We start from the raw sequence: 17,422 nt of genomic DNA, 5'->3' as shown, positions 1-17,422 counted from the left end.
CTGATACATATACAAATTTTATTATAAGGTCTATGACACAAGCAGACAAAGAAAAATAAAGACATGAAACAAAAAAAACATTATGTACACACCAAAAGACAAGTCTCGAGTGTATGGCGGGCTTTATAGCGATTGGATTCATTCCAAAGTATATGACGGTTACTTTAAAAAGAAAATTGACATTTGATGACTGACGCCTGTCATTAAGACAGGAAAACGACGGCTGTCAGATAAAAAAGAAAAACAAACAAAACTACCTACATCAGTCATCAGTACCTAACTAAGAGAAAACTAGGAATTTACCCACTCGCATTTAATAAAATATAGTGGACCAACCATCACCGAAACACAACCACTAAGCACCGCGTGAAAGCATACACAGGGAGATGAAAGTGAAAGAGGCCAACAGACTCAATTTGTATGCGCAGGTGGTGGCAACTTAGACTTAACCGCCTGTGTCTGCCGTCGGGTCATATTCCTTTTATCAACTACAGCCGTGGTCGTTCTTTTTGGGGGTGGACGTTTGTCTACTGCCGTCGATGAGCCCTGATCACTGCATATCTCCTCTCCTGAAAATCGCTTGATTAAAGCATTTAGCTCACCTTCGGTTGTGATCTTAACACGCTCACCAGTTGGGATCTTAATATTGATAACTCCATCGAGAGTCCAACAGTGCTTCATACCGAAATGTCGTCGAGCTGCTAAGAACACGCTTTGCCTTGTGTGTGTGAGAAATTCGGCAATACTAATTTTGGTACCCTTTAGTGCTGTTTTCTGGCTCCATATATCAGATTTGATCTTCTGAGAGCAGAGACTCACTAATACTGGACGAGCTCGGTCTGGCCTTCTAGTTCCAATACGGTGACAGATCTTTATTTGTGCGCTTGAATCTGTTAACTTAAATTTATCAGCAAGAAGATCACTCACTATTACCCCGATATTTTCATTGGGAACCTCAGTGACACCATTCAGCACCAGCACTTTCCGTCGGCCTCTCATCTCCAAGGAGTCCACTCTGCAGCCTAAATACTTTATTTGCTGTTGCAAATTTTGGAAGATGGAATAAACACACTCCTTGAAGTCCCGGAACTCCCGTTGCAACTGACCTATATCTGCTGATGGTGCTGCAGTAAGCCTCTTCTCAAACTCTGCCATGCGACAAGCTAGTGAAGATTCCAGTTGCCTCTGCGTCTGTTGGACTTGCTCCAGTTGCAAATTTCGCTGTGTGTCCATTTTGTTTGTGTAATAAAAGAAATTTATCCACAAGGCAGGCAGGTGCAGGTATTCCTTTTATTATATCATTAACTTAATGATTTGTAGTATTCGTTGTTGTATAATACTAATTAAAAGTATGAAAAATAAAATATTAAATAATTAAAATATAGGATCAGCTGTTTTTTAATGTTTTGCCTGCAACTACCCACAGGAAAGGATTCAAATACTCACAGAAAAATATTTTCACCTGGTGAAAACAAAATGGCACCACTGCTCTGAAGTTGTCTTTGTTTGTTTGTTTGTAATATCTTTATTGCATAGAAATTTACACAGTAACAAGAAAATAGTACAAAGTTATAAAATAAACAAATCACTAGCAATGGCGGACTTATCCCATATAGGGATCTCTTCCAGTCAACCGGCAAAACAATAAAAGAACTAAATAATTCAGTAAAAAGCGGCAAGTCACTGTGTTTTTAGCAACAATATAATAATATACTAACAGAAATACATATATAGACATATACCTATCCACTAAATATATATGTATAAACTTATAATAAATAAACATACATAAACTAAGATAAATTGCTTGACATTCGATCTAGGTGCTCAACTGGACAGGAACTTAAATACATTATTTTTAAATATGTTGAGGGTCTGTGCTTTTTTAGTGTCTAAGGGGAGAGAATTCCAAAGCTTTGCAGCCTTTACGGAGAACGATTTAGAGTAGGAATGGGAAGAGTGTAAAGGAACACATAGAAGAAGTTTATTGTAGGATCTTAGACGATTGTCCGGTTCGCGAAAAGAGAATTTTTCGTGAAGATACGAGGGGAAAGATCGATTGAAAAGAACATTAAAGAGCAGAGAAAGAATATGGAGATTTCGGTGAGCTCCGATAGGCAACCAGTTAAGTTGATCACGAAATTTCGAAATATGATCGTATTTCCGGAGACCGAAAATATATCGTATACAAACATTTTGTAAACGGTCGAGTTTATTGAGAAGTTCTTCAGACGGATCCAAATAGACTATATCAGCGTAATCAAGATGAGGTAGCAAGAGTGAGCTAGCCAACATAATTTTAGTTTTAAGAGGCAAGAAGTTTTGAAGTCGTTGACGTGTAGTGAGTAGAAAATCTTTCGACTTACGTCATTGATTTGAGGGGCCCACGATAAAGTCTGATCAAATATGATACCCAAATTTTTAACTTTATTAGTAAAAGGGATAATTTCACCATTGAGTGAAATGTTGGGTACCAAGGATAAATTTAATCTACTAATAAAATGAGGGCTACCGATAATAATTGCCTGAGATTTGTTCGCGTTTATCGTAAGTCCAAAATTCCGAGCCCAATTCGCAATAGGGGATATGCATAAAATTTTAAATGGCCTAAAGTATTTTTTTCTCGAATGCTTATTACCGTCATATTATAATCGAAAGGTTTTTTTTCATTTACTTATTATTTAAACCCCTAAATTATTATCCAAAAAGTGCAAAATAACGGCGCGAAATTCAAGATAGCAAAACGCGCCACCATTGGTCGAACAAAATGTGACGTCATGCGGCACAACATTGAATTTATCGGTATCGAAGCTCCTATTGTGTAGTGAGAAAAATAAATATTTAAAGCTGTTTTCTTGTGCTGATTGTAGTGGAGTTTAATTTAGATTAGTAGTAAATGTAGAACGATGACTGAAGCTGGTTTTGTCAAAGCACAATCGGACAATCTACAGAAAATAGATGCATTTATGATGACATCATATTTTGCATCAAATCCCGATTTTACGAGCGCAGAGATCAGAGGAGTGAAAGCTGCAAGGTAATTATTATGTTACATAAAATATTTTAGCCCATAACATGGATTTTTATTAATAAATGCATACAGCAGTTCACTTATAATACACCAAAACATAACCTATACATATCCAGTTGTCATTGCTCTGAAACTTATATTTTTACGTCTACAAGATAATAATATAAGTACAGTACATGTTATATTATTGAAGTTCACTCAAGTATAATAACTTTGACTTTGTGTGTATCTGAGATATATATATTAATGATTTATTCTATAAATTGATATCCTGATTTAGGAGATACATTATCCCTTCTCATCACCTTACACCACAGTTTTCGTATATTCGCATCGTCTGGAATACGAAAAAACAATTTGTCTGGTGTTTTTCGAGTAGTATTTGTGCACTTTGGTACTATACAGTACTTATAAGATGCTTTTTTGACTTCTTCCATGATTTTAAAGTTATCAATACTGTAAAAAAGTACGAAGTAAATGAAAAGTTCACATTAAATAAACACTGAGAGTGCCGCTTGACGTCACGCAAAGCGCGCGCAAAATGACGGCGTTTGAACTGCTCAAATAAATTCAAAGTTTTAAATTTCATTTTGAAAAATATCTAGACTTTTTTGAAGCTTAATTATATTTTTTTCTACATTACAATGAAGTAAAATATTGATTTATGAAAAAAAAAAAAAAACATGAATATCCCCTATTGAAATAAGATCTGCGTTGATAACGCCGACAGCATTGTGGCATTCATCAAGTGGGGCAGCTGCATAAATTTGGAGATCATCAGCGTAAAGATGAAAAGAGGAGGATAATAGGGCCGTTATTCCATCTATAAAAATAGAAAAAAGTATGGGAGAAAGAACTCCTCCTTGTGGAACACCAGCAGCGAGCCCACACCAGTCAGAACTAATCTGGTTGGCGTAAACTTTCTGATGGCGACCCTGAAGATAGGAGCGAAACCACAGAAGACAAGATGAAGAAACTTTTAAAGAACCCAGAACAGCCAGCATGATATCAAAATCGACTGAGTTGAAAGCATTAGAAAAGTCTAGGAGAACTAGGGCTGTGAGGCTCTTATTATCAATGTTTAAACGCAAGTCCTCTGTAATTTTTAGGAGAGCTGTGGTTGTACTATGGCCTGCTCTAAAACCCGATTGAAAAGGACTCAGCAATCTATGCCTTATCAAGTGACTAGAGAATTGCCGCTGAACATGGTGTTCTAGGATTTTAGATAACGGTGGTAGGATAGAGATAGGACGGAAATGGGACAGTAAGGTTGGGTTAGATATTTTGGGAAGAGGAATAATGTGTGCTAATTTCCATGCAGACGGATATACTCGAGAACTCAAAGAAAAATTTATAATTGAAGCAAGATGGGGTGCGATTATCGATACAATTGGCTTGACCATGTTTAAAGTTATTCCGTCATAACCCATCGCGTTGGACCTAAGTTTGCCAACAAATTTGATCACCTCATCGGCAGTAATAGGGTCAAGGTCAAAAAAAGGGCAGTCAGAAGTAGGTCTTGCAGCAAGTTGAGTAAGAGTTGCCTGCTTAATATTAGGTGTGAGATTTATGGGAGGTGAGCAAAAATGATTATCAATTGTGAACCGTCAAATTTACGTTCAGCCATAGACAATGAGTGAAAGTAACAGTATTGCCAGTCTTTAAAATAAAAATACCGTGTGCTTATCGATTTATTGACAAGGGATCAAGTCTCCCTGGGGATCAAGTATCCCCAGTCTCCCTATACGTATCATACCGAGGCCTAGATTGTGCTAGAAGGTTTGTAGAGTCTATTATCAAAGACGTAAAGAAAATATATGATATAGTTAACGAACCAGCCCCAATGATATTTACTGATGATGATGAAACGGAGTTTATCAAAGCAACTTGCCATATTTGTAACAACTTTGTATTTTCGGACCGGGTACGCGACCATTGTCATGTTACCGGTCGCTACAGAGGACCTGCCCACCCACAATGCAATTTGCAATTTAAACGTCCCTCGTTTGTACCCATCTTTTTCCACAACCTAGCCGGTTATGACTGTCACTTATTCATTAAAGCTTTGGCTGAAGTTCCTGGTGACATAAAAATTATACCCAAAACTAAAGAAAACTATGTTTCATTCACCAAATTTGTACCGGTTTCAAATGATCAGTTTTATCAGCTTCGTTTTGTTGATTCATTTAAATTTCTAGCTACAAGTTTAAGTAAATTATCAGACACATTGAAACCAGATGACTTTAAATACCTTAAAAATTTTTACCCCTGTGATGAGAAATTTCAGTTACTTACTCGTAAAGGTGTATATCCGTACGAGTACATGAGCTCATGGGAACGTTATCAAGAAAGTCAACTTCCACCAAAAGAATTATTTTACAGTTCGCTGAATGACGAACATATCTCCGATGAGGATTACAGGCATGCGAATTTAATTTGGTCAACCTTTAAAATTTCTGACCTAGGTTCATATACGGATCTCTATTTGAAAACTGATGTGCTATTACTATCAGATATATTTGAAAATTTTCGTCGGACTTGCAAACAGCATTATCAGTTGGATCCAGCATTTTATTTGACCGCACCTAGTCTATCTTTTGATGCAATGTTGCTTAAAACAGGCGTTCAGTTAGAGCTTATCAATGATTTATCTATGATTCGAATGTTACAACAGGGCATTCGCGGCGGTGTGTGCCTATGTTCCCATAGACATGCTAAAGCAAACAATTCTTTCTTACCTGATTACAAACCCTTAGAGCCTACATCGTATATTACTTATATCGACTGCAACAATTTATATGGGTTCAGTATGTGTCAATTTTTACCATTATCCAATTTTAGGTTTCTTAATCAAAATGAAATCAATACATTGGATATAATTCAAGTAGAAAATGATGCTGACTATGGGTTTATACTAGAGGTAGACCTAGTTTATCCTAAGCACTTGCATAATTTACATAATGATTTACCATTTTGTCCAGAAAAATGCATTCCACCTGGTGGTAAAAATCACAAACTCATTCCGAATTTATATGATAAATTTTATTATGTATTTCATTCATTTCATTACATTCATTTAAAAACTTGTTTAAAGCTTGGACTGATTTTGAAAAAAATACATAGGGTAATAACATTTAGACAAAGACCGTATTTAAAACAATATATTGATTTGAATACTACTTTAAGACAAAAAAGTTCATCCGCTTTTGAACAAGATTTTTTTAAACTGTTGAACAATAGCGTTTTTGGAAAAACTTTAGAAAACAATGAGAAGCGAGTTAATGTGCACCTGGTTAATCAGTGGGATGATAATGAAAATCTTACTAAAAAAAGAAATTGTGCTCAAAAACTTATCGCACGTCCAAATTTCCACAGTGCAACAGTTTTTTCTGATAATTTAGTAGATGTTCAATTAAATCCTGAAAAAATTATTTTGAACAAACCCATTTACATTTGTTTTACTGTTTTAGAACTTTCTAAAAGTCATATGTTTGATTTTCATTACTCAGTTATACAACCCCATTACAAAAGTCATGTTAAGATGTGTTACACTGATACAGATAGTTTTATTAGTTTTATATATGATATACAAACAAATAACTTTTATTATGATTTAAAAAAATACTTTTTACATTATTTTGATACTAGTAATTGTGAAAGTAATGAATATAGTTTACCAATTCAAAGTAAAAAAGTTCCTGGTCTATTTAAACTTGAAATGGGGACTAAAGTTATAACCGAATTTGTTGGACTTCGATCGAAGTTATATTGTATTAAAACCACCAATAGCACAAAAAAAAAACAAAAGAAATCAAGAGAAACATTGTGCGTGATTTTAATGTATCGGATTATGAAAAATCTCTGCATAAAGGTAACGTAATTCGTAAATAAATATTTTATTTAAATCAATTAAACATGAATTATTTACATGTGCCGTAAATAAAATTGCTTTATCAGCTGATGATGATAAAAGAGCCATATCAAAGAATAAGATTTCCTCTAAAGCATGGGGGCACACAAGTATATTTAATTTTTAACAGGTTTTGAAAATGGATACTTATTTGTTAAATTTAAATGTTTTAAAAAAACATACATATTTGTTACATATGGGGCATTTCACGTGAAGCGGACAGGCAAAATAGGGTGAGGTTCTGGATTTTGTTTATATTCTGGTTAGTTATACTCCTAGCAGATATGGAAGTGCACACAAAATATTTTTTTTCGTCCGAAGCTTTTTTGCCGAATTATGAGCTTTTGAAAAAATACGTTTTAAGAATTCCGTGATTTTCGGATGCCCATTACTTTATATAAATCAATTTGTTAAAAATCAAAATTAAATGGTTTCTTATAGTTAAAAGAGTGGAAATTTAGATTTTTTTATGGAATTCTAAATTTGGTTCTTTTTTTGTATAGTAAACCGGAAATGAAGATTTCAAATAGATTTTCAAGCAACTTTGACATAATTTTATTTTATTTCTTTAGCATTAAATTTAAGCCTTATGTATGCTAATTACACACAAAAAAAAATATAACGTGATCTCCAATAGTTTAGAACCTAGAGCATACTGAGTACATGCACGTCGCTATAACAATTTTCTTAACATTCGTGATTATGGGCTAACATTTGAATATACTTCGTTATTAACATTTTATTCGTTAATTTTAAAATGCGAAAATTGATTTTATTAAAATATAAGAATGAAAATATATTTTATATTAAGTATTTTAATTATAATAACAAATTCACACAAAAGAGTTATTTAAAACTGTAAACATTTCTTTCCAAAAAAAACTACACCATCACCTTACTGATCACAGAATTGAAGTTTCTACCATAAAATATATTACTGATGGAGCTCCTCAACATTTTAAGAACAGATTCAACTTTGTTAATTTATTCTATTATAAACAAGACTTCCATAGATTGTCAGTTACATTTTCATGCCACTGCTCTTGGTAAAGGTCCATGCGATGGTCTTGGAGGAAACCTTAAACGATTGGCATCCCGGGCCAGCTTACAATTTAGAAATAACGCTATCAATACACCATTGAGATTGTATGAATGGGCAAAATCATCGTTGACTACAACGACAATATACTACTGCTCGAAGGAAAGTATTCAACAAGAGCGAGATTTTCTACGAACCCGTTTTGCTTCTGCAATCACAATTCCAGGAACTAAAAAATTTCATGCGTTTCTTCCAACCGATGAAGGCTTATGTGTTAAAAAAACTAGTAGTAGTGAAAATAGTAAAAATGTAAGAATTACAAAATAAATCTTTCCTTAAATATCTAATGATGAATAGATTATTCATTAATAAAACAGAACCTGTCCAATGTATTTACTAAATATTATAATTCTTTATAGTCTTATAACAGTATTTAAATCCATATAGGTATACTTTACCTACTCGATGTACTTAAAGTTCGAAATTTAAATAGACCGTCTGAACTAATAAAGTACTGGATATGGCGAGCGATACGATGTGCATGTACTCAATATGCTCTAGGTTCTAAACTATTGGAGATCACGTTATATTTTTTTTTTCAAATCAAATCAAATCAAATCAAACATCTTTATTGTAAAACACACAATAAAATTATAGGTATCACTGTGTCCTGCCCATATGGACGTACAATATTTCCTTTATAATATGATTAAAGATCAATTAATTACTAATACAAATCAAAATAAGCACTTGCAAAAATAAAAAGAAACAAAAATCAAAAAATAATAATAATAACAGTATTTAGGTCAAAAGTAGTCAAAATAATTTGGTGTCATTTAAATAATTATCAATACCATAATAACATTCATTTGCCAATAATAATTTAAGTTCTTTTTTAAATGTCAGTAGATTTAATTGTTTAAGATTGTCAGGTAATTTATTAAAAATAATCGGTGCCATGCCCATAACACTTTTGGTCAACAGCGCTGTCTTGAAGCCACCGACTACAAGCTTATGTTGATATTGAGGTCTTATTTTGTCTACTCTCTTTCTCGTGTCACACAATTTCAAAAACAAATGAGGGTTTGTTTTCACAAAAATGCAAATTTCAAAAATGTAGATGCATGGCAAGGTTAATAGTTTGTGCTTCTTAACCCTTAATTTGGCAGAATTTTTTTTTTTACATAAACCGATTTTTTTTTATTGAAATCGGGTTTAAGACGTTTTAAGGCATTACAAAAAAATACGAAAAAATATCTTTACGTTTCAGTTTTCCTGAAAACTCATGTATGACACAGCATACATTGCCAAGTGAATAGAAAACCAAGGGATCAAAGTCGTGTATGCTGGGATATACATTGCCAAGTGCAGTGACTAATGAAATACCGACGGAAGTGAGTCCTAAAACTTATGAAATTTCGACGGGAGTTTATCCAGGAGCAGGAATAGCAAAAAAAATACAAAAGATAATAATAGTATAAACGTTTATTGAACTGAAATGACTAAATTACGCCTTTACATGGTAATCTAATTGACAGTTTCTGGGATTCTTCCCTGTTAGGAAACATAGCCGCACTTTGCATTTCATGCACAATACAGTGGTAAGCTTCTGACATAGCTTGCACCTGCCTTGAGTGGTCATTATCATAAAATGACCACTGGGTTAGCTGATGGCACACCTTTTCTGGCTTTGTCATTTTTATCAGCACGACCAAATTTTTTCAGGCCTTCGTATATTTCGTACCTAAAATCTTTTAGAGGTATATATTGCTTGCTTGATTGAGCTTGATCCCGCCTATATAAAAGCCAGGCATTATTTATGCATATGTCAAGTATTTGAACAAAAATACCTATGTACCAACGCCTACTTTTAAATGGTGTTTTATAGAGAGATATAAGCATGTCGGCTAAGTCGACTCCCCCCATATGTTTATTATACTCCTTGACTATTTGGGGACAGTCGACATCGATTTTGCTTTTTGTCTCCTTACAGTATCTTTTCATTTTTTCGACAGGTTCTACGCCTACATATGAACTAATTAGGGTAACAGGTTTGTTATCGTTCCATCTCACTACCGATAATCTATTTTTGTTGCACACTACTTGTGAATAACTTCCTCTAGGCTTCTTTTTCATCTCTTTCTCTGAAGGCAACACTTTTTCTGCTCCTCTAAGTCTATTGTTTCTTATAGTCCCCAAACCAAATACATTCAGTCAGAAAAGTATCGGGAATGGATTATTTATTTATGGTTCCAAATTCAAATTTTTGTTTTTTTTGTTGTTGTTAGATTGGCACAACTGTTTTCCATTTTGGCGCGGAGTTTGAGTTGCATCTGTTGTTTACATTAAATACAGTGCTATTTTTAGTTATATCATATCTAGTGTGTATTGCTAATTTCATAATGGATAAAAACATCGAACAAAGAGTTTGTCTTAAATTTTGCATTGCCAATGGAATATCGTGTTCGGAGTCACTGAAAATGTTACAGAAGGCTTACGGTGAATCGACTTTATCAAAAACTCGTGCTTATGAGTGGTACAAAGCGTTCAAAAGCGGTCGAGATGTGATGGAAGAGTTGTCTCGCTCTGGTAGGCCATCAACGTCTGCAACTGAAGTTAACATCGCAAAAGTGAAGGAAATAGTGACTGAAAATCCTCATTCAACTTTGAGGGAGATAGCCACCGAACTTTCTGTATCTCACGAGTCGATCCGTACCATTTTAACTAATAATTTGGGTATGAAACATGTTGCCGCTCGGCTAGTCCCAAAAGACCTGAATTTTTTTCAAAAACTCAATCGCATGAGAGTCGCTGAGGACATGCTAGAACGAGTCAATTCCGACCCAACATTCATGAAACGCATTGTTACTGGTGACGAGACGTGGGTTTACGAGTTTGACATGCAAACTAGTCAACAAGCTTCGGAGTGGCGCCTTCCAACTGAACCGAAACCGAAAAAACCACGCCAAAGTCGTTCAAAAGTCAAAGTCATGTTGACTGTTTTCTTTGACTATCGCGGTGTTGTGCACTCGGAATTCTTGCCGGAAGGTCAAACGGTAAATAAGGAATATTATTTGAGTGTTATGCGGCGTTTAAGAGAGCAAATCCGACGAAAAAGGCCAGATTTGTGGAAAGAAAATTCTTGGATTTTGCACCATGATAATGCACCTTCGCACAAGGCCATCATTGTGAACGAATTTTTAACCAAACACTCAACAAATACCATCGAGCAACCACCATATTCACCAGATATGGCTCCAGCCGACTTTTTTCTTTTTCCTAAACTCAAATTACCACTTCGTGGCACCCGTTTTCAATCGGTAGAAGACATAAAAGAGAATTCGCGGCGAGAACTGACCTCAATTCCGGAAACAGCGTTTAAAAAATGTTTTGATGATTGGATTATTCGTTGGCGTAAGTGTATCGTTTCTAAAGGAGCATATTTTGAAGGTGATAAAATAAATTTGGATGAATAACAAACAGTTTGTGTATTATTGATCTTTTCCTGCTACTTTCTTGACAGAGTAGTATACCGTATTCTTCGCGTAGAATGTAAAACAGCTCAGGGCAGGAAAAAAAATTGTCACAGAAAACAAAAGCCGGTTTGAATTTTATGCTTTGACATAAAGCGATTACAATTCGTCCTCCGAAACCTATAGAAGCTTCCTTATCTGAAAACGTGTAAAATCTGAATGTATCTTCGCCACCATAAAGAAGAAAATCATATACCATGCCTGAGACTCCGGCGCGGACATAATTTTTGAAACCCCACTTGTTGGGTTTGTCCTTCATATATTGACGGCGTCTTCCAGCTTTGGTTCCTTTATACGGAATCATCATCTCGTCTATACTAAACTTCCGTTCATTTTCCTGTGCTAGACAATTTTGTCTTACTTTCTGCACAAATGGCCTCACTTTGTAATATCGGTCGGAATCCTGTATATTATTGTCAATGAAGTGCAAATTGCGACGTATTTGTTGATATCGTTTTAGTGTCATCAAATCTGCTACTAAGTTATACCTGTATTGTAAACTCCAAAAGTCCGTATATGCTGGCATATTCACGACCCCCATTATAATATTAATATGTAATTATGGCTAGAAAATCGCGAAGCTCATCTTCCGTCAAACCAAGTGAACGTCCAGTGTTTCCTATTGAGTAAGAATTTGTTTGCTCTACGATATCTGTTAGAATGTCTGGCGAAAAAAATTTATAAAAATAATCCAACGCTGATATATCCGGAACATCTGTATAATTGGAGTCTTCTTCTATAATAGCTCTGTGTCGAAAAACGGCTTTTTTCCACTGATAGTTCAAAGTAAATTTTTTCATTAGTCTCGGTCTTTTCCGGACAGGAACGGTGGGCTGACGACGTCGGGATCTGGTTTTTGAATTTGGTGGATTTACTGGAGTAAGAGGAGTTGTTGGGAGTGACGGAATATCACTCAGCACCGGTACTTTATTGCAATTTGGTTCTAAAGACGGACTTGAATATACTGTTTGAAAAATGGGCGTAAGTGGAACATTGTCGCTGTTGTAATGTTCGTCATCATCTAGAATGTTTAGTCTTTCTAAGGAAGAATGAATAGAAGGTGCTGGAGAAGAAAATGAAGAAAGCGGGGTGCGTACACGAAATTCCTCTTCGACATCTGAGCGCTCGCTATCGTCAGAGGGTGCATTTTCAGCAGGCACAAGAGCTAATATTCTACCACCTCGAGTTAGTAGCGTTTGCTGGCAACAAAGAAACAAAAAAACATGCTTCAACCAAAAATAAAAAGCAATCCCAAATCACAAATACATGCGGTATCTTATAATTTTAGTTTTATTAAGATTTATTTTTAGATTATTTAATTCAAGCCATTTTATTATATCATTCAAAGTATTATTAATGTCAATTTCATACATACATACATATCATCACGTCTATATCCCTTACGGGGTAGACAGAGCCAACAGTCTTGAAAAGACTGAAAGGCCACGTTCAGCTATTTGGCTTAATGATAGAATTGAGATTCAAATAGTGACAGGTTGCTAGCCTGTCGCCTAGAAAAGAATCCCAAGTTTGTAAGCCTATCCCTTAGTCGCCTTTTACGACATCCATGGGAAAGAGATGGAGTAGTCCTATTCTTTTTTGTATTGGTGCCGGGAACCACACGGCACTGCCGGGAACCACACGGCACTGCCGGGAACCACACGGCACGGTCAATTTCATAATTATTTTCATTATTATATTTTATTACTGCAGCACTATCATCCGCAAATAAGACCATACGTTGATGCACAGATTTTGGTAAATCATTTATATAAATAATAAATAGTAGTGGTCCCAGAACGCTGCCTTGAGGCACTCCAAATTTATTTATTTTAGGGTCAGATAAAGATTTCGTTTCGTACTTAGTCTTAGTGCATAAATCGGATATTTCCACAAACTGTGTCCGATTGTCTAAATATGAAGCTATTAGATTTAGAACATTACCTCTTATTCCGTACGCATATAATTTATTTAATAATCTTTTGTGATTTACAAAATCAAATGCCTGCGTCATATCTGTAAACAGTGCACAAATGGGTTTTTTTTTGTCTACATTTTCCATTACAATTTTAAGTAGGTCATAAATAGCCATATCTATAGTCATGTTTTTTCGGAATCCCTTCTGTTCGTCACATAATATATTAAATTTTATTAAATAATTATATATAGATTCGTAAATATATTTCTTCATAATTTTTGTAAAAACTGAACCCATTGCTACAGGTCTGAAATTAGCCATATTTTGTTTGCTATCTTTTTTATGTAGTGGCTTAATAATAGTAATTTTTAATTTTTCTGGATATACACCGATTTTTTTTGTGTGTAATTAGCATACATAAGGCTTAAATTTAATGCTAAAAAAATAAAATAAAATTATGTCGAAGTTGCTTGAAAATCTATTTGAAATCTTCATTTAATTTACTATACGAAAAAAAAAATCAAATTTAGAATTCCATAAAAAAATCTAAATTCCCACTCTTTTAACTATAAGAAACCATTTAATTTTGATTTTTAACAAATTGATTTATATAAAGTAATGGGCATCCAAAAATCACGGAATTCTTAAAACGTATTTTTTCAAAAGCTCATAATTCGGCAAAAAAGCTTCGGACGAAAAAAATATTTTGTGTGCACTTCCATATCTACTAGGAGTATAACTAACCAGAATATAAACAAAATCCAGAACCTCACCCTATTTTGCCTGTCCGCTTCACGTGAAATGCCCCATATTTCATATTTTGTTTATATTCTAAGTCAGAAAATGTCTGTATTGTTTGTAAATATGTAGGAAAAATAATAAAATGGGTATAATAAAATAATAAATTGTTTTATTAATTCATATTTTTAAAATAAAAAGTTTTATAAAGAAACTAATGACGAAAGAATACTATGAACATGCTCACAAGGGATAAATTACATAAATTGAGCCCTACAGTAAGTTGTAAACTTGAGTCGCAAAATACTAACTCAACAATACTATATTTTGTTGATTCACGTATAGAACCATACTCGGGACAAACTGAAAAAAAAGATCATTTTACATCTTGACCCGGTCGGGGATCGAACCCGAGGTCTCTGTGTCTCAGTTCAGCTTGATAACCGCTGAGCCACGGAGCTCTACAAACCGCTGTGTGGACGAAGCGTTCTGTGCATGTATTTTTTGTTCATTGTAATAAATTTTATTGATATACCTTGGTATCTAATTACAATATGAATGAACGTGTTCTAACGTGAACAGTAATTTGAACGACTATGACACAAAACATTTTGGGAAGGACAAAATCGCGCTGCGCATGCATGTTTGTTTGAGTGCAGTGCGCAAACTGTATGTGACATGTATCACTTTTGTACGATCAAGCGCATAGTCCACACCACAGGACGTTGCTTCCAATAAATTTAAGTACTTAAAAACTAAAACAATGGTAAGTTGCTTTATATATTTAATTGTTTCTTATAGATATAAGATTGATTTAATGTTATTCTAAACTAGCTGTGCCCGCGACTTCGTCCGCGTGAAATAGTTATTTTGTGCATCATTGAAGCCCTGAAGGATGAATAATTTTTCCCGTTTTTTTCACATTTTTCATTATTTCTTCGCTCCTAATAGTTGCAGCGTGATAATATATAGCCTAAAGTCTTCCTCGATAAATGCTCTATTAGACACAAAAAGAATTTTTTAATTCGAACCAGTAATTCCTGAGATTAGCGCGTTCAAACAAACAAACAAATTCTTCAGCTTTATATTATTAGTATAGATTATGCAAAAAAATTGATGTACCTACGTGAGTGCGTGTTTGAGGATGCTATTCAATCACGAAAATTCTACTGGATGGATTTTGATGAAACTTACGTACACGGGAAGAATAATGCCTGGAATAGAACATAGTTTATTTTTCTTACAAAAGTCCCCGGGACTTTGCCGGGGGCGCAGCTGTTAAAAAACAAATAAATTCTAAAGACAAAAAAAGGAAATTATAATAATGGAAAGTTAAAGTATCTCTTTGTATACAACATTTGCTATCTTGCCCATTTGCTATTTGCCCTGTCACAGCTGGTGACCCGCGGAAAGCGACGTAGAGCTGTCCGTGTGAGAAGCAATTCGTCCTGAGGTCGACTCCGGCTGCTCCAAGCGTTTGACCTTGCAATTTGTTAATTGTCATCGCGAAACATATAGCCACTGTAAGCTGAACACGCTTAAATTGAAATGGAAAGTTGTTGGGAATGAGGGGAATGCGTGGTATAAAAACAATTTCACCAGCTGCACAACCAGTAAGAATTTTAGCTTCTATAATATTGTTATGAAGCGAAAATGTATTGTGAGGGCAATGTTAAAATATTAAGGATTTTGAAAAAATCTCTAAGTGAATCTATTTGTTTTAAGCCGTAGATAGCTCGAATTGCCCTTTTTTTTGTAAACTATAATAATACTTTTAATTCTCATGTGGCGCCATCTCGTATCGGGTAGTCAAAAAATAAATATCTAAACCACGGGAACTAAATCAATGGTGAAACGGTAAGTATTGGCGTTACTACATTGTGTGTTATTAATCTTGAGCGATGCATTGTCGCCGATGCGGGGCGCGTCAAACTACCTACATAAAAAAAATCTTCTCAAAGATGTGGTGAAACGGTAAGTACTGGCGAAACTAAATCAATGAAAAAAAGAATTTCTAATAAATTGAAAATTTTGCCAACGGCTACAATCGTGTTATTTCTTAAATTCTCATGAGGCGCCATCTCGTATCGGGTGGGGAAAAAAATAAATGTCTAAACCACGGGAAATTAATCAAAAAACAAAGCATAATGAATTAAATCAATAAAATGCTATTTTTTTAATCATCATCATCATTATAAATATGATAATTAATTATTTATAGCTTTTTATATCGATTCAAAAATCAAAAATGACGATGTTCCATACAAACTTGCACCCCCTAATTCATCCCCTTGGGATAGAATTTCAGGATAAAAAGTAGCCTATATTCTTATCCAGGTTAATAGCTATATCTGTGCCGAATTTCGTTCAAATCCGTTCGGTAGATTTTGCGTGATGCGCGTACAAACATACAGACAGACAGACGGACAGACAGACAGACAGACAGACAGACAAAAATTCTAAAAAAAATTGTTTTGACTTCTATTGACCCTAGAAAGACCCCTTATATTTTTTTTTCTTAAATATCTTCAATGTACAGACAAATTTCAGTTACAGTTTTATTATATGTATGGATTTATGTTTTTTTTACAGACGCCGCAATACGTAGATGATGTGACTGTGAATTCAGATAATGAAACATTTATTCCCGATTCTTTTGAACATGCTCAACGTCTATCAGTACCAAACAATTTCTTTCTTCATTATTAATTTCAATAAGATGGGATAAACCACACAGATTGAGCTAGCCCCATAGTAAGTGGTAAACTTGTGTCGCAGGATAAGTATCAACGATACTATAATTTTTAATAAATTCCACCCAGGTCAATCTAATAAACACTATTTTTCCATGTTAGCCTGGTCGGGGCTCAAACCCGTTTTATTAGAATTATTGTTATGTGTATTTTTATTTTTTGTTACAGACAACAGGACGCGATATCGCTATCTTTCCAGATAGTGAAACATTAATACCAGAGTCATTTCAATGTCCTCGAGATTCGTTTGGATTCTCCGAAGAACTTTTCAAGATACAGAGTCGTCCCACCGAACAATCAAAATTAAGTACTCATCAACGGAAAATGAAGTTAAAGGGGGGTCGCAATAAGGTAGATTTTTCCAAAAAGATTGTCAAATCACATGTTCCCCATCAATCGTTTGTGATAAAAAGTGCTCCCCACAAAGGTCTTAGACTGATCAAGATTCAAGTGCTTGACTTAGAGTGTAATCAAGTAATAAGTGACTGTCTTCAGGACGA

At 34.6% G+C, this 17,422-nt stretch overlaps 1 pseudogene; it reads right to left on the bottom strand.

The window, feature by feature from the left end:
* Positions 1-411: 411 nt before the first annotated feature.
* LOC132904165 (uncharacterized) lies at positions 412-12,363 on the bottom strand (annotated as a pseudogene).
* Between the last annotated feature and the right edge of the window lie 5,059 nt (positions 12,364-17,422).

This window comes from Amyelois transitella, chromosome W (genome assembly GCF_032362555.1).
Source record: "Amyelois transitella isolate CPQ chromosome W, ilAmyTran1.1, whole genome shotgun sequence".
NCBI lineage: Eukaryota > Metazoa > Arthropoda > Insecta > Lepidoptera > Pyralidae > Amyelois > Amyelois transitella.
Note: the sequence above shows the minus strand (reverse complement) of the source record. Positions and strands in the feature narration are given on the sequence as shown.